This window comes from Balearica regulorum, chromosome 15 (genome assembly GCF_011004875.1).
Source record: "Balearica regulorum gibbericeps isolate bBalReg1 chromosome 15, bBalReg1.pri, whole genome shotgun sequence".
Classification (NCBI taxonomy): Eukaryota; Metazoa; Chordata; class Aves; order Gruiformes; family Gruidae; genus Balearica; species Balearica regulorum.
In genome coordinates this window covers 18938434-18960896 of record NC_046198.1, presented here as the reverse complement: position 1 = coordinate 18960896, position 22463 = coordinate 18938434, and the positions used below count along the sequence as shown (strand labels likewise).

The window sequence follows — 22463 nt, the reverse complement described above, 5'->3', positions numbered from 1 at the left end:
GATTTTATGTGAGAACAAAAAAAATCTTTATGAAAAGTTGAAAAATACTTCCGTAACACTAATGAGGAAGTATTCTTCTGTTAACATAGCTTAATTTGGTGATTCACAGACCATATCTCATCCCACATAACTGTAGGTACTGGTATGTAAATTTTTAGTGTAGTCATCTTAAGGTTTTGTGTCATCACCAGAAAGTTACTTTCAGAGTAAGTAACTTTTCAGGGTTCAGCCTTCCTAAAGTCTGAGTTGCCTCTGGAAGTAGCTCTCTGGCTTGGAGTCACTCAGTGGCTGGAGCTGATGCTATCTCAGTTATAGATGCTATTGACAGTTATAGAATACTCCTGACACACAAGGTTTCTCAGCTTAGCTCCAAACAAAAGCAACAGCTCTGCTTGCCCTCAAGTTCCTCTCTGTCGAAGAGGTATAGCAATGAAGAGGAGTAAAGGGATCACAACTAAAATGCATTATGAGCTGAATATTCTTAGCTCTGGCTATTCTGTGACATCAGATAAACCTCTGGCCAGCACAAGAAAGAAAAACTGTGTTTGGTTATGTCTGCAGCAGACAGACCCTGAGTCCATAAGATAAATTTTGGGTATGATTGGAAGTGTGGTACTTAGTACATTTTTCTTCATTGACCTGAAGAGAGGATTGTTCATAAGCAACAAACAGACTAGCTCAAATTTTATACCAGCTAGCACATGTGAGAGATGCTGACTTGACATCTTTGGTGACTAGCTGTAATTTCTCACACTTTTATTAGGTGATCCAGACCTTTCTTGATACAATAAGGACTGTAAGGGCTAATGTCTGAGAGGGCCACTGTCCTGTCTAGCACAACCAGCCACATAGCAAAGAATGATTCAACTAAGTAAAGCCAGCATTTCATTAACCTGTCAAAGTAAAAGCGTGAGGAATGGAGAAAAAAAGTCTGAAGTAAAATAAACTTTTACAAGAATATACCAGAGGACTGCAGTGGAGGTGAAGAGAATATAGTCAGCCTTTACGAAATCTTGGTTAAACAAGATTGGGTTGAACAAGATAAAATGTGGGAGGAGCAGTATACTGATGTGATCTGATGTTTTATTGACATATTTGTATACAAATATCTTGACTAGCATGGGTAATTGTAATAACTTAAATATTAAAACTCTTAGCAAGAAAATACTACAAAACACCAGAATTAAGAACTCACTTTATAAATTTTTATGAAGAAAACAACAGGAGCCAGCAAGCCTTCTGGTATTATGGGACATTCAAGAATAGCAATTAAGACTTTTTTTGCCCTGTACATTAGTATTTTGAATGATGCAAATTATAGTTCTGTGCCTCCCAGCAAGTTCTGTAGGCAACAAGATTTCTCTTTCCAAATGTTAATCTTTTTCTTTAAAGAACATGTGTACATGATTAAGCCAAGCTTGCCCTTCTACCTACTTTTTAGAGAAGAACCATCTTTCTATTGGTGTATTACAGGAATGAAGCTCCCTTCCCCTTTACAGAAGATGGCACAATTTAGAAGAAGTTGTTTCAGAACACACTCAGTTTAATTACAGGATCAGTGAACACGACAATGTTTTCTTGGCAACAGGTAGAAAAGCTGGCAGTTAATCAGTTTCTCTGGAGCGGTTTCTTGGCATTACATCGCTGCATTAGAAACTTGGATTTCATTTCTTATTATTCTGTTTTTCTGTTCCCATGCTTCATTTCCTCTTTATCTTTTTTTTTTTTTCCTAGTGGTACATAAAAATATCATGCTGCATTCTGTGTTATGAAGAAACAATTAACGCAGTTGCTTTTTGAATTTGTAAACAGTGGTGGGATGTGGTAAGAATTCTGCATATATGTATGCATTATTCGATAATAAATAAGGTAGCTAAATGAAGATCATGAACAGCTTTGAAGGACAGGAAACAGCTTAAAGGGATAAGTGTTGAATGTTAAACTTACATAATTGCCATGGCTGAACTTATATATTAAAATGTATTACATGCATAAGATAAAAAAATAGGTATATAGAAAACCCTTAGGGTAGAAAGACAGAGAACACCTGCCTACAGTACTTGTGACTTACGTCATTGTTTAATCGTTGTTGCCTTTTTGACTTACTGCCTGCCCCATAAAGTTAATTTCTATTGATCACTGCATATACTAAGTGGAATGATATATTAAAAGCAGTATTTTTCAGAGAAAATATATTCTTCTTCTTCCCTTGTCCCTTTGAGAGACTAAACAAAACAAATAACAGAAGTAACTGCCGACTGAAGAGAAAGATGTCGTAAGCCCTGTATATATATATATCTACACTTGACAGAAGAGCATAATTTTTCAAATTTTACAATTCAGATTGCTAGTTTTCTATACTTTCATTTAGTCATACATAGAGAATATGAAGAATTAATAATGAAGAATCTGCACTGGGTTCATGATAGAGCTATCTGAGCAAAGATGAGTCATAAAGAATGACATGCTTAATAGTAATCAACAGAACTTTTAGGAAATAATTTGTATACCTGTCTAGCATTCAAAATTGTCTCACTTCTGCTATATTCTGACCTGTATTTTTATCATCTTTGCTTTTAATGCTACCTGAAAATAGCTTATCAATAACTTTTCATACATGAAATCTGTATTTTTTTGCTCAGAATCATTGTTATTTTTATGTTTGTACAGCATATGGAAGACATAAACAGACAGATTCTTTGTAACAGCATGCCATGCCAGCACTCTGACCTTATAGTTTTAGTTCATTTTGGTAACTCTGTGTTCTATGCAAGTTCATTTCATCTAAAAGAAACAAACATTGGAAATAGTTTCTTTTCTGTCGTCTTTTCCACTTACTTATACTATTGTACAATAGTAATTGAATATGGCTCCCATTACTAATTCACATCATGTACATTATCATGTCTGGTAACAGTTTCTTATTCTACAGTTTCCATTGTAGGATTGGAAGGAGTACCCAGATAAGATAACTTTTAAAAAGTTTTTTGTCTTAGGATGTAATTTTGCCCCAGTGCTGAAGTAGAATATTTAAATTCCTATTTCGCAGTCTGCAAATCAGAAAGTAGGGCAACACTTTATTAGGTTAAGATGTTATGCTGTGTTTTGTGAACACAGAGCTTTAGAGGTTTGTTTGGTTTTTTCAAAATATGAATTGTTAAACAGGGTTTCTGCACATCTGTATACTTCCATAAAAACAAAACAAATTAAAGTATTTTCAGAGGTAATGAGAAACAGGACAAAAAGCATTAACAGTTGAATAGTACGGCTTCTGGAAAACTTTAAACTTCTCTAAATACTCATGACAGCAGTAGCCTAAAATTTTAGTTTAAATTTTGCATGATGTTCTGAAGTGTTTATAAGACTTTGAAGTGTTTTTCACCAAGTCTGGAAATAACACATTAAATTTTTGTTCCAGAACTGTTCCTTATGTATGTCTGGCTCTCACTTAAGTGGCTTGAGCTTATCTCTGATAAATAATATTTGAGTAAGCCCCCTTCTCTATGAAACCTTTTTTTAAAGCAGAGATTGAAACTTTTTTTTTTAAAAAGCGGAGATGACATAGATCTCTACCTATCCATGCTAGATCTTCTGCACAGCTTTTGTATTGTGTACTCAGTTAGAAAAACAATTAATAGAACTACAGAAAGTTTTACTCTTTCTGCAGAGACACCTTCATGTTGGAGAAAGATGCTGTTTATCCAATTAAGTACATAACAAATATTAAATTCAATGCTCAGTCCCTTGTGTCTTCAGTTTACTGAATCAGGTTGGTATGACTTAAAAGTCATTGTCCACAACAGTAATTTCCTGAACTTTGGTGCTAAATTATGCAAGCCCTTGGAAAGAAGACTTGGGTTCAGCCGCTCACTTGTGCAAGTATGTCACTAAATCATGCCTCAAAAAAGGGTTGTACTGAACCTTTGTGTATTGTTTTAAATTTGTAAATATCTAAACACAGTATCTAAATTTTATTTCAAAGGATTTTTATATTTCTGAGAAAAATAAACTAGAATGTTACTTCACTTGAGTGAAGTATTGAGTACTCATTCTTTTGAGTGCTCAAAGAAGCATTTTCTATTTAATACTACTTTTAGTAGTATTCTTCTCGAATTTGTCAGCTTTGGAAATAATATTAAAGATGTGTCTTAGAATTATTCTTTTCATCTTGTTTCTTCTTTTCCTCTTGACTGCATTCTTAAACTACATGAGAGTAACACCTGGTGATTTTGACTCACTTCTTATTTCCTATCAGGACTTTCTGCTTTTATTTTCAGGCTTAATCACTGCTATTGTAAAAATATTTTGTCTTCATAAAAGTTCCCAAGTGATTTTGAATATAACTTGGGTATGTCCTGTTATTCATACATATATAATAAGCCCATATATACTCATTGTTTAATTAACTGTCAGTTAAGTACAAACCTTCTTTTTTCCAACTATTAAATATACTTTTATCCTGTCATATTGTGCTGCACTTAAAACACCGAGGAATTTACTTCCTCTTTATTTAGATGTACTAATCCTGGTAAAAGATACAAAAATACTGTTGGTAGCTAAACAGAATAGGTTCATATTTGTTCTACTTTTACTAGATTTAGTATCTAAATTTGGTGCATCAATATAAAATCTTTCCTGAAGTGCCCAGGATCTTGGTGTTTCCAGATTTAAAGTACTTAGCAGAGTCCAGTCTTCTATCAGCAATTTTCTGTACTCTAAATCTAGAGGGAATATTCTGTTTCCACTTTCAAGTGTTAAGAGATAGTTTCTTTTTTCTTTTTAGGGTCTTCATTTTATTTATTTCTTAACAGAATGCTTATTTAATCGCATGGCATTTACTATGACTTCGCAGTAGAGTGAATCTTTTGCAGGGCTTATAAGCCATTTGCAGAGTAGAGGCTTACTGGTTATCTCACAATTTTTTTATATTAAATGTGAGAAAAAAGCTTTTTCTGAACTGGAGTCATGGGCACTTATAGCTTACTTTGAAGCCATGTAGTGTAGAAAGCAGCTGAATTTGTTTCCAATTTTTCACATAGATATTTTTCAGTCTGATTTATCTTTTTCATCATCTTTTTCAGATTTTGTTCTCTTTCAACTGAGCGTATCATTGCCATTTACAGTATCAACCCATGTAAGAGTGAGAAACAGAAGACAGAAAGGAAAATTAAGAATAAAAAACTTATAGTCTAATAATTCTTAATCATCTACTCGTTTTGATACTTTAAACATGGTGATAATTAATGTGGAAAGCTCTGGAAGCCTTAGTAAGCTAGCCTGATCATCTGAAGAATGCCAGTACTTATTAGGGAAAGTTCATGATTCATACTCAAAGATTAAGCCAAGAGGAGAATCTTGTGACCTAAGCAGCCTGGCTCTCCAGTGGTAAAAACGGGATTTTCTTATCTTCAGAAAAATAATAATTGAGGCAGAGAGCAGGGATGGAAGCAGACAGTATAGATTTGATTTAAGAGCTAGCAATACTCAGTGTGAAGGGAAATTGCTGTTTTGGCAAATTGTTGGTGTCATGATAGAAATTTAAAGTTAACCTACAGTATATGAAGTATTCAAGAGAGATGAATCAGAGCATGCCTGAGAAATAGTAAAGATGAGAATTGTAACATGAAATGTTAAGTCTTTTATCTTCAATGTCTGAGTTATCCTTAAGAAATTTTTAGTAATCTGCCTGATATTCAGGAAATTGCTCTTCCTTGGGTATTAATCACTTAAAACCAAGCACATGAGCATATGTCACATTATGGTAGGTAGTCAGTCCCAGAAGACTGGGTGCAAGATTTGGAGTGATGACATGAAATCTAATCCTATTTCTCATAGTAAACACTGATTTGACAGTCAGCTTCAATACTTCAATTTCTCCATTTCTACAACTGGGATAATAATTTAAGTTTTTAATTTGCTTAGAATTTTGAAAAAAGGCCTTTGAAATATGAACAATAAAGGATACAATGCATAAGGGAGCGTTGCAAACCAACTCCCTGACTGAGAAAGTTGCATAAACACATGCTTATCCTTTTGCAGAGCTCATTGACATAAACAGTCTCTTTTCTGTGCAATCTTTTATACTGGCTTTTGTATTGTACAAATCAATTATAAGGGGATGATGCTGTAAGGTGCAGAGGCAGGCATGCTACTCATTTTAATAACATACTATCAGTGGTTTGGTTTGAGTTCTGTGGAGGAAATCATACACTTAAAGCTTCTTGGAAGGAGCTGATTTGTAGGGAAAAATTTACCATCATTACACTCCTGTGCTCAGTTGCAACATCGCAAGTTCATGTTTATTCATACCTTCCTTTGTGATACTGTTTGAGTTGTAGTTGAAATAAAACAAATTATACAATGAAAAAGTATAAACTATAACAGTACATAAAATAAATTCCACCAGTGCTGCCAGGGTCTTTGCTCAAATAACAGAATAGTTCAAAATCTTTTGTAAAACATTTTGGTGCATTTAAATTTTAAATTGCTTTTGCGATGTTTGGAGGAAAAGTAGACAAACTGCAGTACGGAAGTAAATTTCTATATAATACTACTTTTGACAATGCAATTTCTATACAATAATACTTCAGTTTCAGAAATTGCAGTCTAAATCTTTTAAGATTTTTCTTAAATTTTAGTGCACCGACCCTTGGCAATAAGTAGATCTTTAGAGACATCCTGAACACTCCTTTTGTCCCTCTATAGTGAAAAAAGGATGGGAAAATGCTCTCTTAGGACAGCAGTAGTTTTCTGTAGTATAAATCTGAAATGACAGGATTGCTACTGTACATGGAAACACTGTATAGCAGCCCTTGCCCAGCAGTGCTGTTCTGATTTTTACAACTATTGCCACCTTTATTAGCAGTCAGGAATTTTCATTTCCTCTCATTATAATCACAAAACCTATATACAGCGTTGTTATTTTACTTTCAAAGGGAAGACTTTCAAAAGCAAAAAGGACAATTGGATCCCAAACTACATGGAAATCATGATGATTAACCTGCCTAGCTCCATTTGTATCTGGGACATAACCAAAGTTTGTTAACATGTTTGCTAAATGTTATTACTACATTTTACAAATGGCAAAAAAAAAAAAAGATATTTTATATTATAAACATAAAAGACCTATTATTCTACAATCTCTTTCACCTGCCAGGACAAGACAATCTTCTATTGTGGTAAAAATGGGGACCCAAAGCTGCAACATATTTTTAGGTAAATGCTATTAGGAAACTATCAAAAATTTAAATTATAAGTTTAAAGTGACAGTTCTTGTTGTTAAACATGTCCTTCTTCCTATGCAGTGATTATTTAGTGTATAAATTGAAACTTGTTAGGTCTTTAGATCGTTTTTTTAATGTAGATGTTTTAGAAATATTCTCCAGCTGAACTTGTAATTCTGACTTCCCTGATTCTCATTCTGAATTAACATTTAACATTTACAGCTCCCAATCTATAATTGTGCCCAAGTTGTTAGCGTTCAGTCCATATTTTATTATTTGCTGTTATAATATATAGGAAAATGCATTTAAAGTATTGTACTAAAAAGACTCCCTTATTCGAAATTTCACTTCTAATTACTTTTACTTTGTTCTTGCATATACCTTGCTGTTGTGTGTGGAACAGATGTAGTTTTCTCGCATACTGAAATGAGAGCTGACATTCAAACACTTTCGAGAATATGGAGAGTTTAACGAAGTCAAGTAGGCGCTGGGTAACTTGCCCAGCCCTACCGGGGTTTGTTAGTTCTGACTTGCAGAACCAGTCATGGGATTCATTTAAAGAAGGACGCAAAAGGAATTCTGACGTGGTACAAACCATGCAAAGTTTGCAAGTGGGGACTTGTGTGTTCCAATTAGTAACCTTTTTTTATGCCGTACGTGGTAAAAGATTTGACACCATACCCCAACATCTATCCAGTCACCTACTCTGTGAGAGAGTCTATTCTTTTTTTTTTTTGAAAAGCCTATGATGTGCTAGCACAGTTAAATTGTGGTGAGAGAAACATAAAGTAAATGCATTTCTGCCAATCCCTAACACTCTCTTACTTACTGTTTTCTGGAGGAAATCAGTATTTTAGCTACCAATCAGAAATTTTCTGTTGATGGAAAAAACAGCAAGGAAATTTCACTGGATGAACAGGAAGAATGTATAAATGTAATACATTTTAAAGTGACAGTTGTAAGAAAACAAAAGGCATTTTTTGTTTCAAATGTATGTACAGATTAAATAGTCTTTTAAAAAACTATAGAGTTTGTATTAGAAAAATGTTTGATACAAATTTCATTCTCATATCAAAGTTATACCCAGTGTGAATATCTAAAACTCATATACACAATCGTGACATTTGTATAGACATAAATTATCTCAGTTTTCAACATAACTTTGAATAACAGACTACAATATTTTACCCATAAGAAAAGCAATAAGTAAAACAAGGATTATGACAAAATTTTGCTCTTTTAATTCCCACAAATATGTAAAACATTAGAAAAACATATTTATTTTTATTTTCTGCTGAGTAAAAAGAATTTTAAAATCCTCAGTTCTACATTGGCATTGTATCCAGAGTCTGATCCCTGTATGGAGTCCCATCAATTTAATTATGTTCACTGCAGATTACAGATCTACTTGCAGAAGCACAGTTTGCATGGGGAAGAATAATACATTTATATACCATAAATAAACCCTACTTCTACAATGTTAAACAAATTTAGGATTTAGGATTTGGAAAGCAAGCCAAAGACACCTCTATACCTTTGGCAAGATTTTGACTCTGTGTAGTGAATACTACCCATGAATATGGGAATCAGTATTTTGAAAATTAGATGTAGAGAACAAAGTTATAAAATTATTCACAATATTCTACCACCTGAAAATGGAAAACAATTTACTTGGCTTTATTTAAAGTAAAAATAAGTTGAATTTTTGCTGTGATGTGGGCTGTCTGCATGCAAAATTTCTCACAATAAAAGACTGACTGAAACACAAACTCTGGAAGACTGACAAGAAAGAGCTCTATAAAAATGCAATAAAAGCCAAGTTTATAACTTTTTTATATAGTTTCAAAGAGAAATTAAGTTTATCAGTGATGAAGGTCCTCAACCAAGGAAAATTAGTTTTCTTTCCAAAAAGAAAGCAAAATGAAGGCATAATATAATATTTAGGAATATTTATGTACCCATAAGTACATAAACGTAATACCTCTCGTTTATTTTTTTCACATTCAGGTTCAATGCTCAAGATTTAATATCTGAAGATGTGAGGTTCAAGATATGTTACTGCAATATACCCATGTGTGTTTTCAATTATCTACATACTGTCAGCACAAACCATATTTTCAAATAGGTTTTTTTTCTTTACTTTTGATTTTGCATGCCTCGATTTTTGAAATGTATTTTCAAATATATTGAACATTGACAACTTCCTACTGATGTGAGTTGCAACTGGAAACTGCCCCAGAAGCAGATTCTTTTTATACTCCAGAGTAAAAGAGAGTAAAGACTTCAGAGTGAGTGGGGAAGAAAGAAGTTGAGTGGAAGGTGCTTTTGGCTAAATGTTTCTTTTACAAACATAATCTTTTTCAAAATATTTTGTAAGTACGATATGAGATTCATTGGTATAAAAACCTGAAAGTTACATATTGGAATAGTTATCTTAAGTCACTTTATTCCCTGCCCCTTTATGAGTAATGCCACTATCTGTAACTCAAAATCATAAAGGATTTCTTCATAGTAGGAAATAGGCTGAACGACTTGGTTTTATAAATACCTGGAATATAGAGATTATTTTAAAAACAATGCTGTATTTTGCTAAGTTTTTAACTTACAGTGTTTATTTTGATGACATTTAAAAATTTCATGTAAGTAACTGAAACTCAGTCTTTATCAACATTTTAGGAATGTGGCTTATGGGCTCTGTAAATTCCACCACTGCCATTAGACTCCACAAACAGGTGTTCCAGAGTGCTCTGCAGAAATCTAGCAGCTAGCTTGTATCAGAGTATAACAATTTGCTCAATCCTTTCTAAACGTAATTTGGGCACTTCTGTCAACATAGTAGTGTATTTGAAAAATCTCATTGAAATGTGTCTTAATTAGGAGATGATACCTTTTTTCCCCAACTATAAGCCATTTTTTAGATATTGATCTAGTCCAGATTTACATAGCTCTGACACAAAGCTGAAAGTAATTTTTCAGCTTGGAGCAAACTTCATTGCTAACTAAATCAAACCTTCCCACAAACAGAACAGATACCAGAAACACTAATAACACATCCATAACTATTTAACCAAAAGCTGACATAGATACAACAATGATACTTAAAATCATATGGTTATTTAAAAAAACTATTATTTTCAGAGTATAAATATTTTTCACAGTGAAATAAATGTAAATCTTTCCAGGAAAATTTTATAATGCTGATTTTCTTTAAAAAGTAAGAGAGAGATTTCTGCAGTATTTATATACTCATATAAATGGTATCAATGCTATTTTTTTTATTAGCATGTCTCCCCTATGGTATCTACAACATTAGAGGATTAATAGTACTGGCTGCAGTCAAATCTAGCATAGAGGGGCACTGTGCAGGCTTTTCCTATGTGTTTTGACTAGACCATTCCATTTTAGGACAGATTCTGCTAGCCTAACGACAGTTTGCTCAGACTAACACGTACACAGAAGCTAAGCAGGTTAAAAGTCTAACGCCAAATGGAGTAAAAATCTCATTGGGCACTCATCTGCATCTTCGTCAGGCAAAAGCCTCTGTAAATGTAGACAGTAGCTACCTGACCATATTTTGTCTGTTGTTGTTGATGATGGTGAGGATAGAAAAGATCCTGCTCCAGCACTAAGTGTGCTACATTCCACATAGACCTTTGATGCACAAAAAAGAAAGACTTCTCCAGTAAATCCTTTGAAGATTTCATATTGTAATTTGTCCGTGCTGATAAAGACTTGAGGAATTCTGATAGAATTGTATATGTGTAAGTATTTGTTTTGGCGAATAAGTGGTTATCATGATTTAATCAAGCCAGCAAATGTTTAGCCAGATAACTTCAATCCAAGTATTAAAAGACTTTTTAAATGTCAAACAGTAGCAAACTGTTACCAAGTTGTTTTCTGTCACTAGCCATTAGTGCTTAATTTAGGTCATTGTTTAAAGTGGCTGCACTGAGAATGTACTTTTTACATTATTCACTATAATCAAGCAGTTGCTTTAAGGATAGATGTTACGCTACAGAGAAAAATTCATGCTTGGGTTGGGGGTAAGAGTTATGTTTTTAATGGACATGTATGAAGGGTGTAAGTATTCAGTGAAAATATATATTTGTATAACTGACACATGGAATCAAGTATTTTTTTGTGCACAGTGTGAAATAATGCCTACAAATAATACACCTGAATGTAAGTTTTAAGGAGAAAGTATAGTTGTCCTAGATCACTTCTGGATTATGCTAGCCATTTCATTATGTCCTGGAGCTCAAAGCAAGTACGTGAAATGTGTCTCTGGGATAACATGTCACAATATCTCTTTAGTTGGTCCAGCTACTGGAATAGTGTAAAAATAATTTTCTAGATATTAGGCAATGTGCTATTTTATCATGAAGAAAGTTCCTAATAGTACATTAACAGTCTCATTTTTGCATAATGTTCCAGCCCCCACCCCAGACAATGATCAGTATGAAGGGATACTCAGCTATGTCACACTTTGTCCTCATGCAAAACACATTCTAATTAGAGCGGCAACTTCTGATGCAGCAAAGGAACCTATTTAAGATGAGGAATTAAACATATGACTTACGGTTAATTTGTTGTGCTCTCTCCTCCTAAACCAACAGGAATATTCCAGAAGAATGAGCACAAAGAAATTGCCAGTGGTAGTATCTCGAAGGTCATCATCCTCATTTATTCAATGTGTTAATCCAGCTATCAGAGTCTAACTACGTTCCAAAGAGAACCTCCTCTGGGACAGGCACCAGCCATTTTTATCAAACGGCATTTACAGTCTCCAATGTTTAATCACTGTGCATTTAATAAGAGAGGGAACCTTGCTTGTTCAGCACAGTTGTATGATTTGGGATTTTTTGTTTTATGAATATAGCAAAAACTTTCCTTTTGGCAGATAATTTGGCATGAAAAGGTTTGCATGGATATCTTCTTCATTTCTATGCTAGCATCTCACACTTTAGAGTTACTAATACTCCAGATTCCACATGAATCTTGGCCAAAATCTCTGAGTTTCACGTTATTTCCTGTTATTAGTACCAAATTTTTGCTGTGTTGAAATGGAACCATAGATCAGCTCAGGCATACTAAATGTGTTAAAGGGAATTTGATTTGTGTCTGCAGTTGATTTAAAAGCAAAACCTAGTGAAATCTTTCTTTCTGAGTAGTTCACAGTGATCTATGTGACACTCAGAATTTACGTAAGAGATTTTTACAGTGAAATACAGAAATAGGGACTCAGAATAAAATGTTCTGTCAAAAGACCATTTTGCTGTGTTCCATTATAAACAAAATGATCTCTTACAAATGTAGCTGAGATGATATGCTAAACTTATGGTTGTGCAGATCATTTTCAGATTTCAAAACATATCTATGCTTAGTAGAGATGTCAGGTGATAGAGATACCTATTTCTGCATTCTTTGATTTTCTGTAGGGCTTCTCTCAATAAGGAAATTCAATAGTTTCATAATAACCTTATACTACAAGGGTTTTTACAACATAATGTTTAATGCACACTCTTTTACTCTAGAAAGTTTTATCAATATGACTATAATGACTTAAAAATACTACTGCCAGTAATTTCCTTTAAGTAGACAACTACTAAGTAAAATGTCTTTTGTCATTAGACTTTATCTTTGATCATGTTAGTTCTTTGCGAGTCAAACATCTAGTTGCTTTTATTTCACATGATATTAGACTTGTCTAGTACAATTTAGAACATGTTTATAGGCTGAAATCATTAATGCATGATAAATGCATGTTTTTTTTCTGTATCGTACTTAATTTTACTTTGTCTTTTAGAGTATCTGTAGGTTGCATAAATAGATTTGGGCAGTTTATGAAGTGATGTCATAAATGGAACAGGCAGCCACAGTAAGACAATATCAGAATAGTCTTTTTTTCAGTATTTCTTCTGATCTTGTAAGTAAGAAAAATAACGTACCAGTTTTTCATTTCTTAATTCTCTAAGGAACATAGCAGCTTTAAGGAGAATTAATCTCTCCTTATTTCAGGTGTCTAAAACATAGGCACCATGATGAACAAGATCATTGAGGAGTACCCTGTTATCAGGGAAGAGAAAAGGCTACTGCCAAAGAGTTACTCATCCTCTCATATGATAAGCATCTCAGACAGGTAGGACTAGGAGAAGAATTTGCTGAGTTTTGAAAGACTCTACCCTGAATCTGGATTTATTCTACAAAACCAGACTGCCATCTTTAGGGGGGTTATGCTGTAAAGTCACACTGCAGCCATGAAAAAGTGGATTTTATAGAAAGGGGTATTTCCTTTGCATCTACTAAAGCAAACCATATGTATGTGTATATACCTATATGTAGTTATATATATGCACATAGATAATAGTTAGGTCTTGCTCCTTGAATGATCATTTATTGCAGTGAGGCAGAACCAGGTTCAATACATTGCCTGTGTTCTGAAATATTTGTTCATTATTTTTATCACTTTTTAATTTTTATCACTGTTAATTGTTCTCAGCCCAGAACAATCAATATGGCTGTAAATCTGAAAGTCAATTAGAAATGCATATTTCAGCTATAGGAGTACAGATAAGGTACTTCCCATATTATAAAAAATTGTTTAATAAGGACTTGTTTAATTTGTAAAATGTGTTACTTCAGTAAGGATTAAATTAGTCATGCTCTGTAGGAATTATTTCTAATACTCAGTTTATACTTTTCTGTAGAGAACTTATAATTCAGCTCTATAATACTTGTTTTCCATAAAAGAGGACTGTATCATTTCAATTCCATTCATCTTTACATTCCATTTGCTGCTTTACTAGGATTAACAAAGCATTCAAAGTATTTTAACAGGAAAGTAATTGATTCACAAAAATGTCATTAAGGTCTTTATCTTCAAGTTACAAAAGACTGCACTTTTTAATGATTAAAAACTGCAAACTGAAGCAGCACATACTTAGAGAATGATTCTGATGATAGTACTTTTGTTGCATGGATTTGGGAAGAGCCCTTTCTTTGCTACCGCATTCTTCTGTCTTGGAACTTTATTACTATAGTAATAAATATTGAATTCTAATTTCAGGATATAATGTGTGGCTATCAATGCCTGACTAACACACAGAGATCTCTTTTATTAATAAAACAATCCCAATATGAAAAAGTTCCTTTTTAAATCTAGAGGATCAAATTATATTTGGGTTTGTACAAAGTGAATAAGGCTACAAGCACAACTAAACAGCACCTTTCCAACAAACATGTATTGCCTTGCAAGATTTATATCTCTCAATTTCATGAAAATTTGCAGGGAATCCTAGTTCATACTTGTTTTTGGTTTTGTTTTTTTAAATTCAGAAGGTAACTCAATGTAACTACTGTCAGTACTGGAATACATCATATAAAGAGTAGACTAGGTGCATTAGCTGTTTAAGCAGAAATAAACACTCGAGCTCATTAAGATGAATCCCTGGTGCAGTACTCCTGGTGCATTACCTCTGAACCATTAGTTCAGAATAATAGTTTCTCCACCTCTAGCACTTGGCGACAGAAATCCAAACAAACAGAATTCCCTACACAACATTTTGAAATGAGGTGTTTCAGAATCAGGGCATGTTCCCAAGATGGGTCCTCCCAGAGAACTGCTGGCCCTTTGTTTTAAATGAAGGGGTCCATGAAGTGCCTTTGCAGATCAGTTCTGCTGTAATGTATGAGAAGGAGGGAGGGATGATTTCTCAAAGGCGGTATCTACAGTGATATGTCACACACATTCAGATCTTAATTTTAAGCTACTCTCAGTTCTGAAGCAAAGCTCTCATTTAGTTGAGCGGTCAGGACCATGAAGTTGCAGTTTCTAATATATTTCAAGTTCTTATATTGACAAAATACAAATACGGCTGATTGATTGCTTTTGGAGATACACACACACTGCAAATTAAATGACCTGTTAGAACATGAACATTCTTTATGTCTGAAGCACACTGGATATTCTTGGAGAACTTAGAAATGAAGAAATGCAGTTATTGTTGTTATTCTCCAAGAATTTGTGATGATTTCTGAATGTACACCATTTTTTGCTTCTATATGCATATACTTTATTTCACTTGCCTCCCTGACAAGTTGCCAGAGCTTTGTTTCTCAAAAATTAAGTTTTCAAGAAGTTTTGTAAAGTACTGGGATGGCAAGTGTGTGAAAAATGGCAAGAATTTGAAATTAGAATTTGAAATGTTCATCCATTGTAGACACAGAAATTTTTATGGTATCTGAAAATAATTTGTGCATTTATATATATGGGTAACTCAGAATCTTTTGGATGCTAAACTTATCTTGCAATATTCAATACAATACCCTGTACTATGAAATTTTTTACAAATTCTATTGTACATTGAGATGCAATATAACTTGGCATTACGCAAATCCCTACTGGTATCTTGCTATTGTTGTATGTCTTTTCTGTTACTGTGAAAGAATTAAAAAAAACAAAAGGAAGAGCTCACAGTAGAAGAATAATTATTAATGGGACTGCATAAAGAAAGGAAATAACTTGTGAAAGCAAATTTTTACATGTATTTATACATTTACAGATAAAATAGTTCTAATTTTTCCTCATGCATGTATTTAATCTAATATGCAGATGGAGTAGGAACAGTTACATAATTTCCATTTTGCCAACAGGTTTCTTATGCAAGAGTGTTTTCCTGAAAAACAGAGTCATTTCAGCCCATTTCTGCAGTCACCTTCACCAATGGAAATCGCAAGCTGATTAGTATTACTTGAACTGGTAGGTATTAGGTATCATACAAATACTAGATCCAATGACAAAATGAAAATGAGACAACAGCACGTTTTCTTAAATGCATTAAAATAATTATTTATATAACCTTTCAGAATTATACTGAATATTAAAGGGAGGCAAATACAAAACAGCTTTAGCTTTTTTAAAGTCCTTTTCCTGAATATTTCACTATTCATGCTGTATTAGTAATGAATTTACATTCTTGTGTAAAAAGACTTGGATGTAACTGCACAATTTAGAGTTGATAAGAACAACAAACCTGCCTATAATATGCCTCAAATATTTTAAAAGACTGAACTTTGTTTTAAAATAAATTATAATAACTACAAACCATGTCAGCATTGGGAACAAAGTGTATAAATTCTCAGGTAAGGAAAATTGTGTCCAGTTCTGGGCTCCCCAGTTCAAGACAGACTACTGGAGAGAGTCCAGCAGAGGGCTACGAGGATAATTAGGGGACTGGAGCATCTGTCTTATGAGGAAAGGCTGAGAGAGCTGGGTCCGTTTAGCCTGGAAAAGAGAGCCTGGAAGACTGAGAGGGGATCTGATCAATGCTTATAAATGTCTAAAGGGTGGATGTCTGGAGGAAGGGGCTAGACTCTTCTCAGTGATGCCCAGTGACAGGACAAGGGGCAATGGGCACAAACTGGAAAACGGGAAGTTCCATCTGAACATGAGAAAAAACTTCTTTACTCTGAGGGTGACCGAGCAGTGGAAGAGGCTGCCCAGAGAGGTTGTGGAGTCTCCTTCTCTGGAGATATTCAAAACCCACCTGGACGCAACCCTGTGCAACCTGCTCTGGGTGATCCTGCTCTAGCAGGGGGGGTTGGACTAGATGATCTCCAGAGGGCCCTTCCAACCCCTACCATTCTGTGAATCTGTTAAACAGACAAACATTCACTAACAATGTTATTTTCAGAAAAAGTCAACTTAGTTTTATAATAAATCCTGCATTCCAACATTACATATTTGGTTAAATCCAAATATCTCTTAGTTAAAAACAATAACATATTTTCTAGCTACATACCCGGTGCCTTATATTTCAATGTAAAGCTCATATGCACATATAATTCTGTGTGTCCATTCCCTTTACTGTTTCTGGAAAAGGTCCTAACAGATCTAGATTTTTCTATAGCACATACTCCAGAACATGTTTCTTTGGAAGAGACATTTGCCTCTAAATTGTGCTATGGTGTCTTCTAGGGTCCAAGACAATTAGAGCTAAAACTTCAAAACTTCAGTTGATATGAACTGGCATAATACTACTTGACTTAATGCTGATGTATACCAGCTACCATGCCATTCCTGTTTTTTTCTCGAGACTTCATAGAGGCATAGAATCCCAAACTAGTTTGGGTTGGAAGGGACCTTAAAGCCAGAACAAGTTCCCTATTAAGGTCTCATTTCATTACTCTAAAATTGAAGAAGACATTTAAGATCATTCAGGTCAAATTTTGTGTCTAAATCAGTCTTCCTTCTTGAAAGGTGATACTTGTTTTAGGAGACCTAACCTAACCTAACCTAATACAACCTGATGACAAAATATAAAATTGAAATCTTTAGGCAGGATAATGAGTCTAAATGACTATATCAGTGGTATATATGAACTTTATTCTATATTCTACCCTGAACATTAAATCCGTCAGACCCAATATAAGACAAATGTTATCAAACAATATTCTCTTCCATTTTAATTTCATTTATTAGTTACTTATAGCTATTTGGGGTTTTGCACAAACTAAGGAAAAATATTCTTAGACCTCAGAAGAGAAATGCTATCTGTGTCTGGTGTGTCTGTGTTTGCCATATGAGATCTATTCTTCTTAAATATCTGCAGCAAAGTTGTTGGTGCAAAGTTGAAAGACAATTTATTCTCTGAGTAGTGTGTTGCTCCTGTAGGCAGCCAGTTGGCTAAACTGGCACATTCCTTCTTTGCTTCTGCGTTCTCACAGGTTATTATTTATGTTACAGGCCTACATGAGTTCCTTTGTTTCAGAGCTAAAAAGACTGCAGAATGATGATCCATTAGCATCCCGCTTTCTTCATGCTACAGTTAAGGTACAGTAGTTTCATAACATGGGTTATCTGCTGATTATCATAATAGAGATTATCACAATATAGATTATCACAAAACAGATTATCTGCTGATTATCACACTATAGAGGTCTCCTGCCATGAAATATTAGACACTTTGGAGGAATCTCATTGCACTGCAAGAAGACATTAACCTCTCCGAAGACTGGAAATTTATACCTTATAGGCTGTCTTACTAGATCGCTCACATTCTGAATCTTTTAGAGATACTCTTAGCCCCAGTTGCTTAATAGTGGAACTATCTCCTGTATCAAGAGACATCTAATTTCAGTGTGCTGTTTTGTGAAGGCCATATCCCATACCTGAATTTACATTTACATGTTAGTGTCTGGTCTGTTGCTTAAGTTTTAACGTTCTAGATTTGAGAATAAATCAGGATAAGCAATTAAATAAATGAATTTCATAAATACCTCATTGAAAATTATTTATTAAATTATTGAACTTATTACCTTAATTAATTGAAAATATCTAGTGTGCCAATAGCAATACTTCTGTGTTATTAGCCTGAGAGTAGTTCAATTTGAAAAATAATAACCCCTAGTTGACTAATATTAATATGGTGACTAAATATGCTACCAAGAAAACTGTTTATATTTTCAAGCCAAGCATCTGCACACAAACAATTTCTGTCTTGCAGCAGAATGTTATTCAGTATCTGAGAATACAGAGGAAAAAAGCCTTTGCTTTTTCTTCTTCAAGATAGACAGGCGCGTGTTTACTTTCACCAAATATCCATATATGTGTGACACTCTCTCATGAGCATTCAGTTGCTGGCAGAGTAAAACTTTCTTTATTCCTTTCAATAAACATCCTGCACATGCATCTCCTTTTTGTGTGCACTAAATAAAGGAAGGAAGTCCTGAAAGACTGTCTACGTATTCAGTTGTGAGCTCCCAGTGGGAAACCAAGGCAAAGGACGCAATTCTCATACAAATGGGCAAAGGTATCTACATTCCACAGTGCCAAGCAACCATCAAATCCAGAAGAAATTCCTAGTCCTCATCATTGCCCTACTTCAGGCATCTGGGAATCATTGAAGCCTTGCAAATAACTGACAATATTGGCGCTCTGGTTACTGATCACATCTTGCTAAAGTATACATTTGATCCACCCGTCCTAATTTTTTTGTCCCTTTTACCCCATATTGTGAGACAGGATACTAAAATAAGTTCTTCATATTTCTTTGACAGAGTGTAACAACATTTTCCAGGCAAAATGTGTCACAATTTTCTCCACAGTGTATTATTGTTATTTCTCTAGAGCCATAAAAATTGGCATACCACAAATGTCAATGGTGCTTAAAAGCCTGTCTTAGTGGGGAAAGGGACTATACAAATAGTATGGATGCTTTTGTAAGAAAAAAATTTAAACTTTTCTAAAATAGTTGTTCAATAAAATAAATGATACAAAAAAGTCATTAGAGTGTAAGATAAAAGTCTCTTCCTGCAACCTAGGAAGAAGACCTTTTGCCTTACATTTTTAGCATCTGTGATTAATATATCCACTTACAATTTTTGCCAGTAAACCCCGGTACTACATCACTGTGCATTATCTCTTTGTTTCTCCTTTTTTATATTATGCTGCATACCATTACCAAAAAAGTAACTAAAAGTGACATTTGCAATATATACAGCAGGATATTCAATATTTACTTTGGCAGCTCTTAGTTCAAATACATATTTGGTCACAATATCAAGAGTCAAACACTATCAATTTGTTCTAAGGCATATAGGCCTACATCACAAAAATAATCAGACAAGAATTTAAGGAGTGCTAAATAGAGGTGTACAGCAGAACCCATCATAGCACCTATTTTGTACCATACCTAAATACACAATATTTAATTTTCAATAATTACAAAAGGTAAAAACATGGAAACAATATCCTAACATCCACAGTTAATGTGAAAAGATACAGAGCAGACAAATGCTTATTTTTAATCTAACAAAGTCACTAAGCCAAATTCTGCCTGTTGTGCCATGACTTTAGCATAGTTTATCAGTGTAGAATTTAGACTCCTACATTTGTACCACTTGAAAATACAGAACCACAATGCAGTGGTGTAAGATGTACAAAGGAGGCGGATACACTGAGGAATTTACCACAAACAGAAAGAAAAGTGGTCTATAGCAGCGAAAGCTCCAGTAACTAAAACCAGAAAACCTTTTCAGCAGAACAGTTTGGGCATTGACCAATTATTTTTCATTTTTCAGCTGTACTTCAAAACTTTCCAGCACATTTCTATCTTGTTCAAATGAACTAATAAACTCCTGGTACAACTCTTGATACTGCTTATCAACCTGTCACGCATGACAGTGTTTGTTAACTTGCAACAAGAAAATGTTTATCTTTTTGCTACACTCAAAGCAAGCAGCAGAAATGAAAGTTCCTGTAAGAAGCTGGCAAGTAGCCTGCAGTCTAAAGAGCCTTTGGTTTGCTCTGTTTTATTTTTCATTCCCGTGCCTTTTCTCAGCACATCATCTTCTATATTCCTAATGCTAAAGATAGGTAATAATTATGTACAGTGTGAAGTACAAAAAATGTTCCAAAATAAGGTACCACACCTTAAAATTATTATTTGTTCTTTCCAATTTTTAACACTCAGGTTAACACATAGATTAGGACTGGGAGATGTAGAATCACAGAACAGAAACAAAGTCCCTGTCTCTCAAAGATGTTTAAAACTCCATGTGTTACTGCTGTAACACTGCCGTATTCCGGTATGTTAGCATAAAATATTGAAGTGTTTTTAAGTGTTCCATACATAGAATGGGAAAATACATTTTTTGTTCTCTGTGATATAAATAAAAAGGTGAGAATATGTCCTTGGAATACATAATATATGTAATATTAATAGCATCTAATATTATGTTTCATTAGAAATATTAACTTCTTTTGTGCAGTAAGATAAACTTGCTATTACAGGTATTGTCACATACTCTGCAGAATTTGGTGTTGAAGTATACTGCTCTGCTCCTATTAATTCCTAGTGAGATCAGTTTAAACTGTGTAGCTAAACAGTTTATCTGTTATGCAGAATCAGGGTTGTAGGCTGTTTTTCACTCCTCTTATCAACGATAAAGGAAATTTTCTTAGAGAGTAAAGCGAGATGAAACTCCTAATGCAGCAGTTCACTATTTCTTGCTATCTGATGTCTGAGGAAAAAGTCAACAAAACCAAACACGTAAAATAGCAACAATAAAGGTCAAGTGTGGTCCGCTTGCTGATCAGTCCCAACTAGCGTGTCCAGCACAAAGGACAGAGCCACAGTATTGCTGCAGGCAGCGGAGTGGTGTCTTGCAGCTGCCCGCCATGCTCACAGGGTCCTGCCAGAAAGCACTTTACCCCCAGCTCCAGCTTTGCACTCCAGTCTCCTTCTATCACACGCACCAACGTGTTGTACAACCCCCTGCAAGGGCATGCTTTTATTATACAACCTGCCATACTAGATGCATCTCTCTGTTGCAGGACATGATGCAAGGAGTGTCCTGCTTTATAAGAAAAATCAAGAGGCTTTAATTGACTAATTGGTGTAATTTTTCCACTCACACACACCATACTGAAATGTCAGCAAGAGGTACGTTATCAGGAAATTGCAGCTGTGGCTGTCTTTACTTTCTGGCAGGAGTGCCTTGAAAAGGAGTTACCTCTGGTTAGGGTTTGGGTTTGTCTTCTTGGAACTTTCTGTTTATTAACTGGGTAATCTGCAAAGGAGGAGACAGGAATAGAGCTGGTACAGAAAGATACTATGTTTAAGGCCAGAGCTGAATTGCCTTGGCCCACTGTTCCAGATTAAAATGTATTCTGAAATTAGCTAGTAGCTGTACTGCTCCCTCTGATAGGTGAAGTGCATGCAGTACCTTACCTTGCTTGGGTTCTAATGAAGGCATTTTGCACCTTCTTGTGACTGGCTAGAGGGCAAATCAGGGCCAGACCTTGAATCTGGAACCTCTTGAATTTGCAACATTCATTTCCTAATGTTCAGACTGGAACCAAAATTCCACAATTTCATTTCAAATATGTTATAAGAAGGGGTTTATTTTCATTTTTGGTTTTAGATATATTCAGAGTTTTAAAATAATATTATTGTGAAATTCTGGTACAAATTAGAATAAATTTATAATATAAGATGATTTTATATGAATTAGCAAGATATTGAATCTAGACTAATATAAATCCAGATTATATCACAGAGTCTATGTTTAATTCAAACTGCAATCTGCACATCTTGTGGACACACTCAGCTCTCCTTATTGCCAACTCCAGTCATGGGATAATTTTGTTATGGATTAGTTCAGAAATCCAAAAAATTACTAGCACAGATTCCCTGGCTTTATATATGAATGTCTCGGTGCTTCTTCTCATACAAAATT

At 34.4% G+C, this 22463-nt stretch overlaps 1 long non-coding RNA gene across 5 annotated transcripts in view; it reads right to left on the bottom strand.

Moving 5' to 3' along the window:
• LOC142604019 (uncharacterized) overlaps window positions 1-22463 on the bottom strand; it is a 67025-nt gene that overhangs the window by 32687 nt on the left and 11875 nt on the right. For all 5 annotated transcript variants that reach the window (XR_012837919.1, XR_012837918.1, XR_012837917.1 and 2 more), the window contains exon 2: window positions 8053-8098. This is a non-coding gene — a long non-coding RNA (uncharacterized LOC142604019). The remainder of the gene's footprint in view (window positions 1-8052; window positions 8099-22463) is intronic.